The following is a 15,007-nucleotide window of genomic DNA, read 5'->3' as shown; positions in this document are numbered from 1 at the left end:
CAATTATTGATATAGACAACGCAACATCCATCTTAGGACTCAAAAACAACACACGTCCTGACCAGTCCAAATGACCTCATCTCTTATGGTATCAACTAGTTAAATGAGATCTTGGTTCATCCTTCTGTCTGAAAGGAAAAGAAAGGAAAGTTAGTCACACAGCTGTGTCTGACTCTTTGTGACCCCATGGACTGTAGCCCGCCAGGTCCTCTGTCCATGGAATTCTCTAGGCAAGAATACTGGAGTGGTTGCCATTCCCTTCTCCAGGGGACCTTCCCAACCCAGGGATTCCTGGGTCTCCTACATTGCAGGCAGATTCTTTACCAACTGAGCTATTAGGGAAGTCCTGCTTATGTCTGAGGAAGATATCAATAGTCAGGCTAACCAGAGCAGGCTCTGCGGGGGTTAGTTCTTGAGAAAACACCAAGGGATGTGTCTGTTCTTCCAGGTATCTAAGGCTTGCAAGCATGCACTGAGTTTCTATTGGACAAATCTACCGCAGAGAGAGACTCAGAAGGAGAGAGGACCGTTATGGTTCTTTCACTTCCTTCAAACCCCCAAATTACAGGCGTTGTCCAGGCACCATTTAGAATCCATTAGAAACTGCTGTGTGTGGTTAGCTTACTAGAATAAAGTCATGCTGGGAGTGAGGTTCAAGAGCTGCAATTGTGTGAAATGTGAGGTGGCATCATTAAAAAGTGAATGAAATGAAAACAGGGGCTGGCAGAGGAGGAGAGCCAATCACAGACTGCCAATACTGGATTCAAACACAGCTCCACCGTCCAAGCCTAAATCCTCTGGATGATGCCCAGGCATCGTAATAACTACAGGGTTTTCTACACTCCCCTTCCCCTGAGCCTTTGTTGATCTTCCCTTTGAATTCCCAAGACCTCACATTTATGTTTTTCTTCAACAGTTCTCCTAAGGAGGGTCGAGCCATTGCAAACAATGACTCAAAGTGCTTTCATTAGCTCAGATAAAAGGCTCAGTTACTTTAACCTACTTCTTCCTGCCAACTACAAAGGCAACAGGTGACTCAGATGTTACTCGGAGTTGCTAAGAAGCACTTTGCTATTGAAAAGAATAAGACGACCAGGTTTCTTAGAAGACATTAAAATCTCTCCTCCTGAGGGGTTTATGAATTGTTTAAAGGGTGGGAGATGGGGCTGTATTTTCCTTTGGGATGAGGGCCTGAGAACCTGGGAGTTTGAAATTAACCAGGTAAATATTGAATCAGAATTCACTGGAGCTGCTGTTGTATCCTTGTCAGCTCTCAAGGATATGACAAATATTTATCAAGGACCTACTATGTGCCAGGCACTGTACTAGGTGCTGGGGATACAGCAATGAACAACATGGGCAAAAATCCCTGCTTTTCTTTCATTCCGGTGGGAGAAGACAGCACGATAAACAAAACAAATGAAGGAAATATATGTGGTACATGGTACTAAGGAGAAAACTAGAACAGGGGAGAGAGAGAGTTCTAGGTGCGGAGGGATCATCAATACCTATGATTGTAAATACAGTGGCCATGGAAGGCTCCACTTAGAATGTGGAAATTGAGTGAAGACTGAAAGAGCTGAGGGAACCACTCATGCAAGCATCTGGGGAACAAGCAGCGCCGGCAGAAAGGCGAGAAGGCCTTGATCTGGGAGCGAGCCTGGTATAAGCTACATCCAGGAGCCAGGAGGACCGGAGGGGAGACAGAGAGGGAAACTGGGAGATGAGGCAGAGGGCAACGGGAAAGGGGCCTTGCAGGCCATTAGGATGACTTTCGCTTTTTCCCAGAGTGGGATGGGAGCCATCGGAAGCTTTTGAGCAGAAGAGGGACGTGGTCTGATTTAGGTCTTGAGTTTTTCGTTCCTGGTTGCTCTATTGACCGCACTGGTTAAGATACTTGGCATCCTCCTGGGCACACAGTATGCATTCCATAAATGTCCATGTTTTGGTGTCTTCCAAATACATGCAAGGTATCCTTGATTGAAATTTGGAACATTTACTCATATAACTCTATAGTCCGAAAGTAGCACCTTCATTAACGTGTGGATGGTTTGCAATTGTTCAGCCATTCATTCGTTTACCAAATTTTTATTAACAGGTGCCACAAGGAGCCAGGCACTGTCCATTTTAAACACTGAGGACTCAATGGTGAGTGAATAAGCTAGAAAAAGTCCATGCCTCAGAAGGGCTTTCACTGGAGTGATGGGAGGGCAGAAAACAAACAAATAATATATAAATAAACAAATACACATATAATGCCAGGTGGTAACAAGTGCTAAGATAAAGTACGTAAAAGGTTACTGAGGGCGGGCCATTTTAAACACAATGGTCAGTGATGTACTTCTTTAGCTCAACAATAGTTGTTCAGTTCTCACGGAATCAATGGACACGGAGTTTGAGCAAACTCCGGGAGATAGGGAAGGAAACAGAAGCCTGGTGTGTTGCAGTCCATGAGGTCGAAGAGAGTCGGACCCGACTTAGCGACTCAACAACAACTCTATGGGCAGGCTCTGCGCTAAGTTCTGAAGCATTTTCTATACAATCTCTGCCCTCAAGGACTTAGTCTGTAGTGGGCAAAATTCTATGGTGGCCTCTAACATTCCTGCCCTGGTGCACACACCCAGCATAATCCTCAAGACTTGAGTGAGGATTAGTCACATATCATAGTGACTATGGTGTGAGAATCACTCCTTTGATCGCATCATGTTGTATGGCAGAGCTAAGAAAGGGGGTTACCTGCTGAGTTTGACTGAATCATGTACGCTCACCCTGAAGAAAAGATTGAAAGCAGGAAAGGGACTCAATACCAGGAAGGTTCTCTGCTGCTGGTTTTGAAGATGGAGGGGGACACAGGGGAATGGCTTCTGAAAAATCGAGTGACTTGGGATTAACATCTACCAAGAAGACAAGAGACCTCAATTCTACAACCACAAGGAATTGAATTATGTCAACAACCTGAGCGAGCCTCAGAGCAGATTCTTCATCAGCCAAGTCTCCAAATCAAGCCCAGCTGACACCATAATTTCAGCCTTGTGAGAACCTGAGCTGAGAACTTGGCCAAGTTGTGCCTGGTTTTCACACTGGCAGAACTGTGATATAATAAATCAGTATTATTTTAAGTAGCTAAATTTGTGGTAATCTGTTATTTAACAATAAAAACAAAGATAGACTCTGATAAGACTTCTGGTTTCTGGTCCAGCATATGAGGCTAAAAGTCACCTCTCTGTCCTAACAACAAGTAAAAAACTGAACAAACTTGAGAATCAACTCTTTTTAAATCTGTAAGAGAAGGGACGTCACAGGACAAACTGCTGCCCCCAGAATTAGACAGACTGACAGGCAAATACGAAGAATCACAACTTACTGGAGCAGAAACCTTTTGGGAACCAGGGCTGGAGTAGGGAACTTGAGCTGTAGTTGACAAATTGCTGGAGGCTTCATGTGGTTAAGACTAAGAGATAAAAACTCCAGAGGGACCCAGTAATTGGGAGCCACTCCACATTTCTGTGAGCTTTGCCTTCAGAATCTCTAGCAGGTCCTCACAGTGAGTTTCAAACAAAAATCCCCCTGTGATTCCAGCAGAAGAGGAAAAGGAGTCGTTTTGAAATACACCTGAAATACATTCTGCTCTTAACAAGCTCTGTTCTTGGGAGAAACTATTTAACCAGAGCTAATCTTCTAGGGTCTTATCAAAGACTAACTGATCTTGGGAGAGGAAAGTACTTACCTAGCTGGCTCGAGCCTTCCATGTGAGAGAAGAGAAATACCCAATTCCAGAGCCCACTCCAGTCATCCTGCCCTACTTGAAGAGTAGGCGGGAAACTGAGAATTATGTGTGACGTTCACAGTCCAGAGGCATAGGTGCACTAAAAGACCAAGTCCCAGGACTTCCCTGGCAGTCCAATGGTTAAGACTCTGTGTTTCCACTGCACTGGGTGTGAGTTCGACCCCTGGTCGGGGAACTAAGATCCCACACGTATGGTACGGCCAAAAAATTTTTTTAAAAGAAAAGAAAAAAGACTGATTTCTAATTATAGGATGATAAAAATAAAATAATGCTCCCCTTTCTGTCACCCCTTATCACCACATCACTGAAGAACTGTTTATAGGAGTTGTTTCTTTTTTAAAACTCAGCACACCACATCCAGCATTGAATGAAAGATTACAAGGCAGACTAAAAGGCAAAAAACACAGAAGAGATGGAGCAAGCATGAGATTAGGCTGAGATATCACAGAGATGTTAAAATTATCAGGCCAGGAATTTTAAATAACTATGATTAATATGCTAAGGGGTCTAATGGAAAAAATAGACATCGAGCAAGAATAGGCAGGGTAGGGATTTCCCTCACAGTTCAGTGGTTAAGACTCCGTGCGCCCCATGCATGGGGCCTGGGTTTGGTCCCTGGTGGGGGAACTAGATCCCACATGCTGAATGCTACAGTGAAGATCCTGCATGCCACAGTGAAAATCAAAGGTCTTGAGTGCCGCACCTAAGACCCAGTACAACCAAATAAACAATAAAAATTAAAAAAAAAATCAATAACAAAGATATTAAAACCTTTTAATTTTTTTCTTCTTTTTCTCCAGGGACAAGGTACGTTTTCAGTTCCTTGGCGCTTCCCCACTCCTCCTACTGATGCTTCATGGACTTACCTCCCAAATAAACTAGAGTCTCCGGGTCTGCAAAGAAAGAACTCAAGTAGGGCTAGCTTCATGTGTGTGCGACCTGTGAAAGACCTTGTGTCTAACTGATTTAACTCCACTGTTGCCATCTTGAAATTATTAATAATTCATAAACAAGGAGCCCCAAGTTTTCATTTCACACTGGGTCCTGCAAATTACATAGTCAGTCTTGAACACAGCTTAAGACAGTGGTCTAGCATTCCATTTAGGATTGGGGTCCTTAATAACTGTGTTATTCCTGGGCTCTGAAATTATGATTCATCATTCTATTACAAAGGCGTGATTGAGAACTTAAGAGAACAACTGAGTTTCACTCTTGTGTCAGGAGTCACATTTTGTGCTATAAGACTTTCATTGGTGATCACATAGCTTGGGTTGGGATTATTCCTTTAAGGTCAAAAGAAAGCTTATTATATTTGTAATGTTTCGTCACTGATGCTCCATTGGCCCGGTGCTCATTATTGCAATTACACAAACTTTTATTTTCCTGCAGAAAAATTTACAAAGATTTCCACGTCTTTGGGCCCTTCCAATCAATTTCTGAATGTGTGGTGGCATTTCCCATGGGAATAGTCAGTGGCTCAGATTCCTCTGTTTCTCATCCTGTTTGTATTAATATAGACTTTCAATCCATAAAAATCTGTTCTCATGGGGAAGTAATTAAAAGAAACATGGGAGATTGTTTATGTGGCGCTGGACCTGCTCTGAATGATGAAATACATTGATTAAAATTCAAGACTTCGGCCAAAAGAGGGAACTCTTCTCATTTGTTGGCCAGACCAAAGCACTTCACACTTCAAGCGGGCTGTGTTTCAAATGGCTGGGCAATCCTCTCCCTCAGAGTCATCACACCTCTTCAAGAAAGCTTTCTACTTTCCAGATTTAACATCATCAGATACATACCTTCCTCTTCCCTCTCATCCCACAATAATCAAATAAGATAGTTTCAGCCTTTTCAACTAAAAACAGTCTCCCAACAGAAGGTCTAAACATTAAAGAATTATTGAGTGTAAGTGGAAAGCAGAATACAAATGCTCTAAACTTCAAGTGGAAAAAACAGATTTGTGCATGGAGGGAAAGGTAGACCAGATGAACTTCTGCTAATTTCAGAGCTAATAAGCTGGTCAGGGAAACTACACAGGGCAATAGCCAAAAGGCCTTTGGGGAAGTAAAGGGTTTGGGAAAATCTGCTAGAAAACGACGTGCTGATGTAGCCACATGGAAATGGTTGATGGGAATCTGCAGTAGATGCAGATTTACCCTCAGCCTCAACCCTATTTTCTTTCCTTCTTGGCTTTGCTCATGGTGGCTCTTCTACCAGCCCCCTTCAGCTAGTCACTCCCCCTCATCCCTCTAAGCCTTTCTCTTGATGTAATTTCCTCCCGGAAGCCTTCCCTGCCCTCTCCTGCTGCCCGGTCCTGGGTTGGGCCACAGTGATTCAGCACTGCTCTACAGTGCTCCCCAAACTCACTGTGCGTGGATCTTTGCTCAAACAGGCTGTCTACTGCGACTCCCCCCACTGCACTGTAAGCTCTTTGGGAGCAGGCATGATGCCTTATTTATCTTTAGCTTTTGCACACAGTTGCAGCTTCTTACTAAACCTTGGTGGGATGACCATGTGATTGGCTTCACTGCCTGATCTCCTTCCCAAGAACTGTGACCACCATGACCACCAGAGCCTTCCCAAGGACGAGGATGTAAAGGAAGAGGCACTGACTACACAAGACCTTAAAAAGTGAACTCTTCCTGGTGAATGAAAACGGCAGCTGGTCAAAGCTCAAATGTGATCTGAAGGGGAACATCTGCTATCAGACCACACCCGTGGACTTGGCTAGTTCTTCCTTATTTGAGGGTGTGTCGCTTCCTTTTGTCAGATGTCACACTCGCCCCATGAGGAGGAGCTGTTTGTTTCTATTTTTAATGTTTTGTTTATAATTCTAATTTTAACGAAGTAGGTGCCTGGAAGGTCCCTGAGCCTCCTATTGGGTGCAGGGCTTGCGTTACAGATATAATGGTCTCTGGGTACAATAGGCGTAAATGAATACAGGGTCTGAAGGTAAATAGGACACAGCCACTCAGTTCATCACTCTCTAGGCTTTCCTGACAAATGCAAAAGTGGACAGATTCTGGGAGCTGGCAGAGCCACGGGCTTTCCGTTAGAACGGATTCAAGGAATTCCCTGGTCCGGGGGTTAGGGCTCTGTGCTTTCACTGCCGGGGGCCCAGGCTCAGTCCCTGGTTGGGAACTCAGATCCTGCTAAGTCATGTGTTTCAGTCTAAAACAAACAAACAACAAACTAGATTCAGTTCTGGTTTTCTCAGCTTTTAGGCAAGTCACTTCAGTTCAGTTCAGTTCAGTCACTCAGTTGTGTCTGATTCTTTGCAACCCATGGACCGCAGCACACCAGGCCTCCCTGTCCATCACCAACTCCCGGAGTTCACTCAAACTCATGTCCATCGAGTCAGTGATGCCATCCAACTATCTCATCCTCTGTCGTCCCCTTCTCCTGCCTTCAATCTTTTCCAGCATCAGGGTCTTTTCCAATGAGTCAGTTCTTCATATCAGGTGGCCAAAGTATTGGAGTTTCAGCTTCAGCATCAGTCCTTCCAATGAATATTCAGGACTGATTTCCTTTAGGATGGACTGGTTGGATCTCCTTGCAGTCCAAGGGACTCTCAAGAGTCTTCTCTAACACCACAGTTCAAAAGTATCAATTCTTTGGTGCTTGGATTTCTTTATAGTCCAACTCTCACATCCGTACATGACCACTGGAAAAACCGCAGCTTTGACTAGACGGACCCTTGTTTGCAATCTTCCATTGATAACTTTAAATGGCATAATTTCTATACAAAATACTTGAAAGGAGATAATCAATCAATGTTTCTTCCTTTGTCTCTGCACCTGTTTGCCTCAAGGTCACTCACTCAGCAGCCTCTCTATGGTAACTGCCCTTTGAAGACTTGTCTCAATTATCAGAGGCTTAAGAATCACCTTGCTAAAAGGCAGTTCCCGGGCTCCACCTCCAAAGACCATGGAACAGTGGGCCGAAGTGACATTTTAAACAGCTCTCTCAGGTAATTCCGAGTCAGGTGGCTAGCTGTCCACACTTCAGGAAGCACAGTTTGAAAACTTCAAAGTCTTTCTTTGTCTTAGCAATAAGACGACTTCCCTTTTCATCGGCAACAGCCTGAAGAAAAATCCCTTTATACCAAAGTATTTAATTAGATGCTCCGCCCTGTTGAGGAAGTGCTGAGGTTAAAAAAAAAAAAAAAGACAGTAAGCTGAGGAGGTGTGGAAGTGGTGGAAGAGGGTGGGGAAAGCTGGTGGTTTTCTTTGGCTTACAGAATGCTGTCCACACTCCTTGGATTTAGCAGATGGCTTCTGCTGGACCTGGAGACACAAGAGGTGAGACTGATGGGAGAGCTTCCAGCTTACATCACCAAGACTTAGCCTGTGTGCTAAGTCGCTTCAGTTGTGTCTGACTCTTTGTGACCTCCATGGACTGTAGCCTGCCAGGCTCCTCTGTCCATGGAATTTTTCAGGCAAGAATACTTAAGTGGGTTGCCATACCCTTCTCCAGGGGATCTTCCAGACCCTGGGATCGAACCCATGTCTCTTATGTCTCCTGCATCGCCACCTGGAGCTTAAAAGTACGACTTCATTTTCTTCCTTTACGAGCTATAAAATTCCCTCTCCATCACATCCATTCAGATGTAAACATCAGTACTCATACACAGCCCTAAGCCAAATAGAAGAGGCTTTGCTATCACCAGTGGTTTAGGGTTGCCCAGTCCCTGTGGCTTCATTAGAATGGGAAAAGGAGGGGTGAGTAGACACCTGCTCAGCCTGGCCCTTGCAAAATCCCCTCTGAGACTTAGAAAATCCATGGGGTCTTGGGCTGCCTCATCTCACCAGGTCCTCAGGCCATTTTGCAAAGAACACCTGGCAGGGGTTCCCCTGTAGGCTGATCACTATCTAGGTGCCGCCTCTTACTGGAATTTCTCTCTCGATTCTTATTTCCCACCCTCCCTCCTCTTTCTGAACACCATGGGCATCTGAAGTTCACTGCTCTTTGGGGAAGTGCAGTATGCTGCTTTCAGGGTTCTCCCATCCCATGCAGCTTCTTCACCTGTGTTCTCCAACAAGTCTCCACTACAGAAGCCAGGTGGTTCTCAGCTCTGCGTCTATTCAGTCAACATTTTATTTTTCAGTTGTGGCAAAATACTCATGATACCAAATTTACTATCTGAAGCATCTTTAAGTGTACAGTTCAGAAGTGGCAAGTATATTCATTGTTGTGCAGTCCATCTCCAGAACTCTTTGCATCTTATGAAACTGAGACTTTACACCCATTAAACAACTCCCTGTTCCCCTCTTCTCCCAGTCCCTGAGTACTCACTTTCTATATTCTGTCTCTAGGGATCTGACTGAGACATACAGTATTTGTTCTTCTGTGACTGGCTCATTTCACTCGGCATAATATTCTCCAGGTTTGCTCACGCTGCCACATGTGTCAGAATTTCCTTCCTTGTTAAGGCAGAATCATATTTCATTGTATGTAGAGACTATGTTTTGTTGATCCATTCATCTGTCAGTGGACACTTAAGTTGCTTCCACCTTTGGGCTATTGTGAATAATGCTGCTATGAACATGGTGGACAAATCTCTCTTCAGATCCTGCTTGCAATTCTTTCGGGGCCCTTGCCAGAAGTGGAATTGCTGGTGGCTCAGATGGTAAAGAATCTGCCTGCAATACAGGGGACACAGGTTCAATCCCTGGGTCAGGAAGATCCCCTGGAGAAGGGAATGGCTACCCACTCCAGTATTCTTGCCTGGGAAATCCCAGGGACAGAGGAGACTGACTGGCTATAGTCTAGGGGGTTGCAAAGAGTCAGACACGACTGAACGACTTACACTTCAACTTTTTTCACGTTTCACAGTAACTCTATGTTTAATTTTGTTAGAAACTACAATATTGTCTTCCACAGTGGCTGCACCATTGTACACTCTAACCAGTGGTGCACAAGGGTTCCAATTTCTCCCCACTCCAACAACACTTGCTTTTTTCTGATTTTTTAATAGTAGCCATCCTAATGGGTACATTGTGATTTTCACTGGCATTTTCCTAATGGTTAGCAACGCTGAGCTTCTTTTCATGTGCTTGCTGGTCATTTGTGCATCTTCTTTGGAGAAATTCAACAAACGTTTCTTTGTCATCTGCAAGTTGCCTATCTAACGGCTATTTCCCCTTGTCCTCTGGCTGACCTCTGATTTCACTTCTCCCTGATGAGGTTCGGGGATAAGTCCTGATTCATCTAAGTCAGTGGTTCTCTATCCTGACTAACCCACGGTGTTACCTGAATGCTGCCCTGGAAACCTCTGGATTTATGATTGTTAGTGGTGTGTCCAAGGCCAAAATTTCTATGTAGAAAAGAGGTAGAAATTGCTTGAATTATTCTATGCATCAAAGAGAACACTCTAGTCCAAGGAAGGAAAAGAAAACAAACAAAAAGTTACTTGAATGCTTACAAAGTGATTAATAATACCATAAGAAGAGTGTGAGCTAATAATTGGCCATCTGAATTTGCCACTGTGGCCATGTTTATCTATGATGATAGAAGAAAGGAGCGGAGCCATGGTTTTGAACAGACTTCAACCCTGGACTCTCATGATGAAAGTCTGCTACTCTACTGTCCAAGGGTTTTAAGTTTCATTCAGATCACAGGAGAGACAGAAAACTGGAAACCTTGGACAAGCTGGGGTATCAAGAGCTAGACCAATGCTTCCCTGGTGGCCCAGTGGTTAAGAGTCCACCTTGCAATGCAGGGGACATCCGTTAGATCCCTGGTCCGGGAAGATCCCGCATGCCGTGGAGCAACTCAGCCCGTGAGCCACAACGAGTGCGTGCATGTGCTGCAACTACTGAAGCCCTTGAGCTGTGTTCCACAAGAGAAGCCGCCATCTCGTGCCACAACTAGAGAAGGCAGCAATGAAGATCTGGTGCAACCAGAAAGTAAATAAATAAAGAGCCAGACCAGAACTGAAAGCCTCCTGAACTGAATCCTGCATCTGCCTCAGACCTTCCTTGTGGTTCCCAGCCAAGTCCTGAAATCTGGGTCAGTTACAGAGTATAGATGCAACACTAGAAAGGAAAGAAGTTGAGTTCACAGACCATTCTGAGTCCAAACCACGTAAGTCTTTAGAGATTAAATTTAACACCTTGATGTGATACCTGAGCCCAAACGAGTAACTTAGTTAAACTAATGGCCAGCCAGGTAGTACCGATCAGATTACCTGAGGCTCAGGTATATAGCAGAAGTAACCTTCTTTAGCTTCTTCTTTCCTGGATCTGGGTGTTATCAGATCAGGCATCATTTCTGCTACGGTTCCTTCAGTTGTACCTGGAGAGGGCCTTCCGGGTATGCACTGGCTATCACCACTTAGTGAGTCCCAGAGGCATGGCTGGATGGCTGGATGAGGGGTACACGGGATAGTCTGTGGCTGGTTGTAGTTCTCTACCTATTTCCAATTAGAGTCTATGCTCCTTATGGACAAATCCCAATGCATACCAAAATGCTTAAAGATGACACAGGGTCAGCTGCTAGTTGACAGCCCTGTGTGACAAGAACCAGCCATAGGAAGGTCTGATTCAATATAAAATAGTAAGAAGAGTATGTATGTCTCTAGGAAAGCCATTAAAATAGAAAACACAAAAAATCTACTTACCATCAACATTTCAGAATTTGCTTTCTGATTTACTCTTACAGATAGTATCAAACTTTGAAATGAACATGGATGAGTACAAAGTTTATCCACACTGCTGTGTGTGCTCAGTCATGTCTGATTCTTTGGGACCCCCATGGATTGTTGCCCGCCAGGATCTTCTGTCCTTGGGATCTCCCAGGCAAGAAAACTAGAGTGGGTTGTCATTTCCTACTCCAGGGGATCTTCCCAACCCAGGAATTGAACCCACATCTCTTGTATTGGCAGAGGATTCCTTATCACAAGCACCACCTTGGAAGCCCATCCAAAGAGCTACCTGTCAATGATTCACACCTGGCCTTGGAAATGGCTTGTTCGGCTTTGTGGTCTCCACAATGAGGACACAGGCCCGAAACTCCTCAAAAAAAGTGATTTGTGTAGGATGCATCTCAGTTTCAGAATGAATGGGAACAATTCCGAGGGACAAATTGTGAGAAGTAGAAAAGTCCATGAGGTGTTCATTCAATTGGATCAGCATGAATGTAGGTCCTGATACCATTTATCCTATGGAAGAAGCATGGTACTACTCAAAACTGTACCATGAAGTCTGTAAAGAACCTTGAAAATTAGGGAATTTTAAATCTTGAAACTCTAAATGAAGAGAAATCATACCCGTGTATAAAATAAGTTCAGAATCACTGCAGGAATTTTGTGGATACAATAAGGCAAATGTAGGAAACAGAACACTTGAGAAAGGTGAAAGACAGCAACACTCAGAGATAACTGCCGGGGCTCGTGATCAGGGAGGCTGATTCTCCCAGTCAAAGTGTAAATGTTGAGACGTACCTGGTGGTCCAGTGGTAGGGACTCCAGGCTTCCACTGCAGGGGGCGTGGGTTCAATCCCTGGTCAGGGCACTAAGATCCCGCAAGCAGTGCCCAAGCAACAGCAGGAGCAAAGCCGAGTACAGTGGAAGTGTAAATGCCACCCTGGACAGAGAGCTGCCTTGTCTGGAGACACAAGGTTGAATGTGGGGCTGGAACTGGCTTGCGGGTGAGACACCTGATGTCTAGAGGGAGCCTTCAATGACTGGATAACGTGCAGAGAAGTTTCACTGCTGGGCTGTTCCTGGAAAGGTGAGGAGACTTCAACAAAGGGGGCCAGCGGCTTTCATGGCACTTCTGGGCAAGCACTGGAAGGCATCGGTACGAGCTGCTCTTTCCCACAAGCCCACCTCAGGGCGAAGATATATTGAGATACAATTAAGTCAAGGCTGATCTGAGTGAGCCCAGGTTGGTCATTCTTCCCTAAACCTGCAAGAGACACTGGCTCATTGGGGCTTGTTACCCTCCTTCACCCTCCCTCCCCCCGCCAAAAAAAAAAAAAAAAAAAGCCACACACAAAGACTGAGAGGAGAATTATCACCAGAAAAGCACCCAAATGTAGGAACTTGGAGTGACAGAAGACGGGGGGAGGATGAGAATTGAAGGTAAGAATTAAAAAATGAAGACCCAGAAACAAAAATACCAAAGCAAAGGGCAGAATGGAAGCATGGGGAGAAAGGAAAAATGTGAAAATTCAGGCTGCCAAAACAGTATTTCTAGCAGCAGACCTGGGGTCGGGTAAGTTTGGAAAACACAGTACTCTGTATTTAACCATTCCCTTTATTTTGCAATTTATAATGCAAAATAGCTTATTGATGGCTTTGAGATCAATTGCAATAAAGAAACCCATTTAACTCACAAATTTAATTAAATACAGAACCTCTTTATCCACAATACCACCTAGTAACATCCTGTAGGGTTAGAATTATACATTACATGTTTATCACATGCTTATACACATTACAGTAAGACAAGTAAATACCGTGGTTATAAGAAAAGTGTCTACTTATAGGAAAAAGCAGGATAACAATGGGAAAACCAAACTTGGTTAGGAGTCAGCAGAGCTGACATCAGCTGCTGACTCTCCGATTCTGCATATCTACGTAGAAAATACACCGTGTGCAGTTTATGTTGCTGAAAATCCAAAATCAGAGAGAATTCCAACGGCGGCAAGGTTTAGAATTCTGGTTTTTCTCCTAAGAAGATTAATCACTTGTCCAAGTTACTTAACCTCTTCAGGCTTCAATTTACTTATTTAGAAAGTGAGGGACTTACACGTCAAGATTTCTGTTATCCTGTGTGTGTGGCTGTGTGTGGGGGTGTGTGTGGGTGTGTGTGAGTGCGCCAGCTCAGTGGTGTCTGACTCTTTGCAACCCCAAGGACTGTAGCCTGCCAAGCTCCTCTGTCCATGGGGTTTCCCAGGCAAGAATACTGGGGCGGGTGCTCGCTTTGGCAGCACATACACTAAAACTGGAACAATGCAGAGAAGATTAGCATGGCCCCTGAGCAAGGATGACATGCAAATTCCTGAAGCATTCCATATCTTTTTTTAAAATAATAATACTGGAGTGGGTGGCCACTGCCTACTCCAGGTGATCTTTCCGACCCAGGGATTAAACCTGTGTCTTTTGCATCTTCTGCACTGGTAGGTGGATTCTTCACAATGGCATCACCTGGGAAGCCCTTTCTGTGATCCTACCAAACTTGAAAACCTTTGTATCACAGGAGCTCTGATAATCCAAAAAAAATCCTTTCAATGGGTAGCAGGTGATTCTCCTCCCACTCCTCAAAAAAAAATTAGACAGCGTAAGGACTTCCCTGGTGGTCCAGGGGTTAAGAGTCTGCACTTCAAAATGAAGTGGTTGGGGAACTAGGATCCCACATGCCACGTGGTGTGGCCAAACAAACAAAAGAGTCCAACAACATATTAGTAGTTTGACATCTCACTCAAAACTCAAAGGAGCCAATCATTTTCTTCTATTGTGAATCTCCGAGTATAGACTGAAAGCCAGCTTTGTGCTGCCTTGACATAAGGTGTAAAGCAAAGTCCTTATAATATGAATACATGATGTCTTCTAGGAGTCTGACCTTGGACACTCTTGAGGCTCCTTTAGATCGTAAGATGAAGCATCTTACGGACATACATAACATCTCACAGAAAAACCCGAATCAGCCTTTTGGCCAACCCAATATTTCCTAGGCTATGATGAGGACAAGATGAGTCTGTGTAAGAACTGAAGGCTGGTACCCAGTGTAAAGTCTCTTCATCCAATGAGAAGCCATTCATTCTTGGTACCATTTCCACTTGCTACTCTCTTATCCTCTGCCTCTGTCCCAGTAATGGTCCAAAAATACTCAACCTCATACACTCCCTGGTCTCTAACAGCATTAGGTAAGACAGAAAGTGTCACCGTGGGTCACAGCTAAGGATGGAGGCAAGGATGCCTACAGCAACTGAGTGAGAGCAAAGCTGGGGCCCAGATGTCATACCTGGGTTGGTACCACGGTGCTGAGGGTAAGAGCCAAGTCCAGGCTGCCCTTGGAGCCTAGATGGGAGCCAGTAGTGAGGCCTATGCCCTGGATGGCAGACCCCAGGCACCAGACAGGAAAACCTTTAACTGGAAGCCTCTCATACTGCTCCTGGGGGGCCGGGGGCCAACTTCACAGTGTGTCCACAGGAGAGCTGCAGGCAGGAGCCCTTCTCCCCACAAGGGAGACGGTAATGAGTTGACTTGGCTGG

The 15,007-nt window shown here is 44.7% G+C and overlaps 1 non-coding gene across 1 annotated transcript; it reads left to right on the top strand.

The window, feature by feature from the left end:
* Window positions 1–13,707: 13,707 nt before the first annotated feature.
* On the top strand, window positions 13,708–13,814 carry LOC139179189 (U6 spliceosomal RNA). Its single transcript, XR_011563612.1, has one exon. It is a non-coding gene; the product is annotated as a U6 spliceosomal RNA (small nuclear RNA).
* Window positions 13,815–15,007: the final 1,193 nt, after the last annotated feature.

Source organism: Bos indicus, chromosome 23 (assembly GCF_029378745.1).
Source record: "Bos indicus isolate NIAB-ARS_2022 breed Sahiwal x Tharparkar chromosome 23, NIAB-ARS_B.indTharparkar_mat_pri_1.0, whole genome shotgun sequence".
In the NCBI taxonomy this organism is placed as follows: domain Eukaryota; kingdom Metazoa; phylum Chordata; class Mammalia; order Artiodactyla; family Bovidae; genus Bos; species Bos indicus.
The sequence above is the reverse complement of the archived record's forward strand: the minus strand, read 5'-3'. Positions and strand labels throughout refer to the sequence as shown.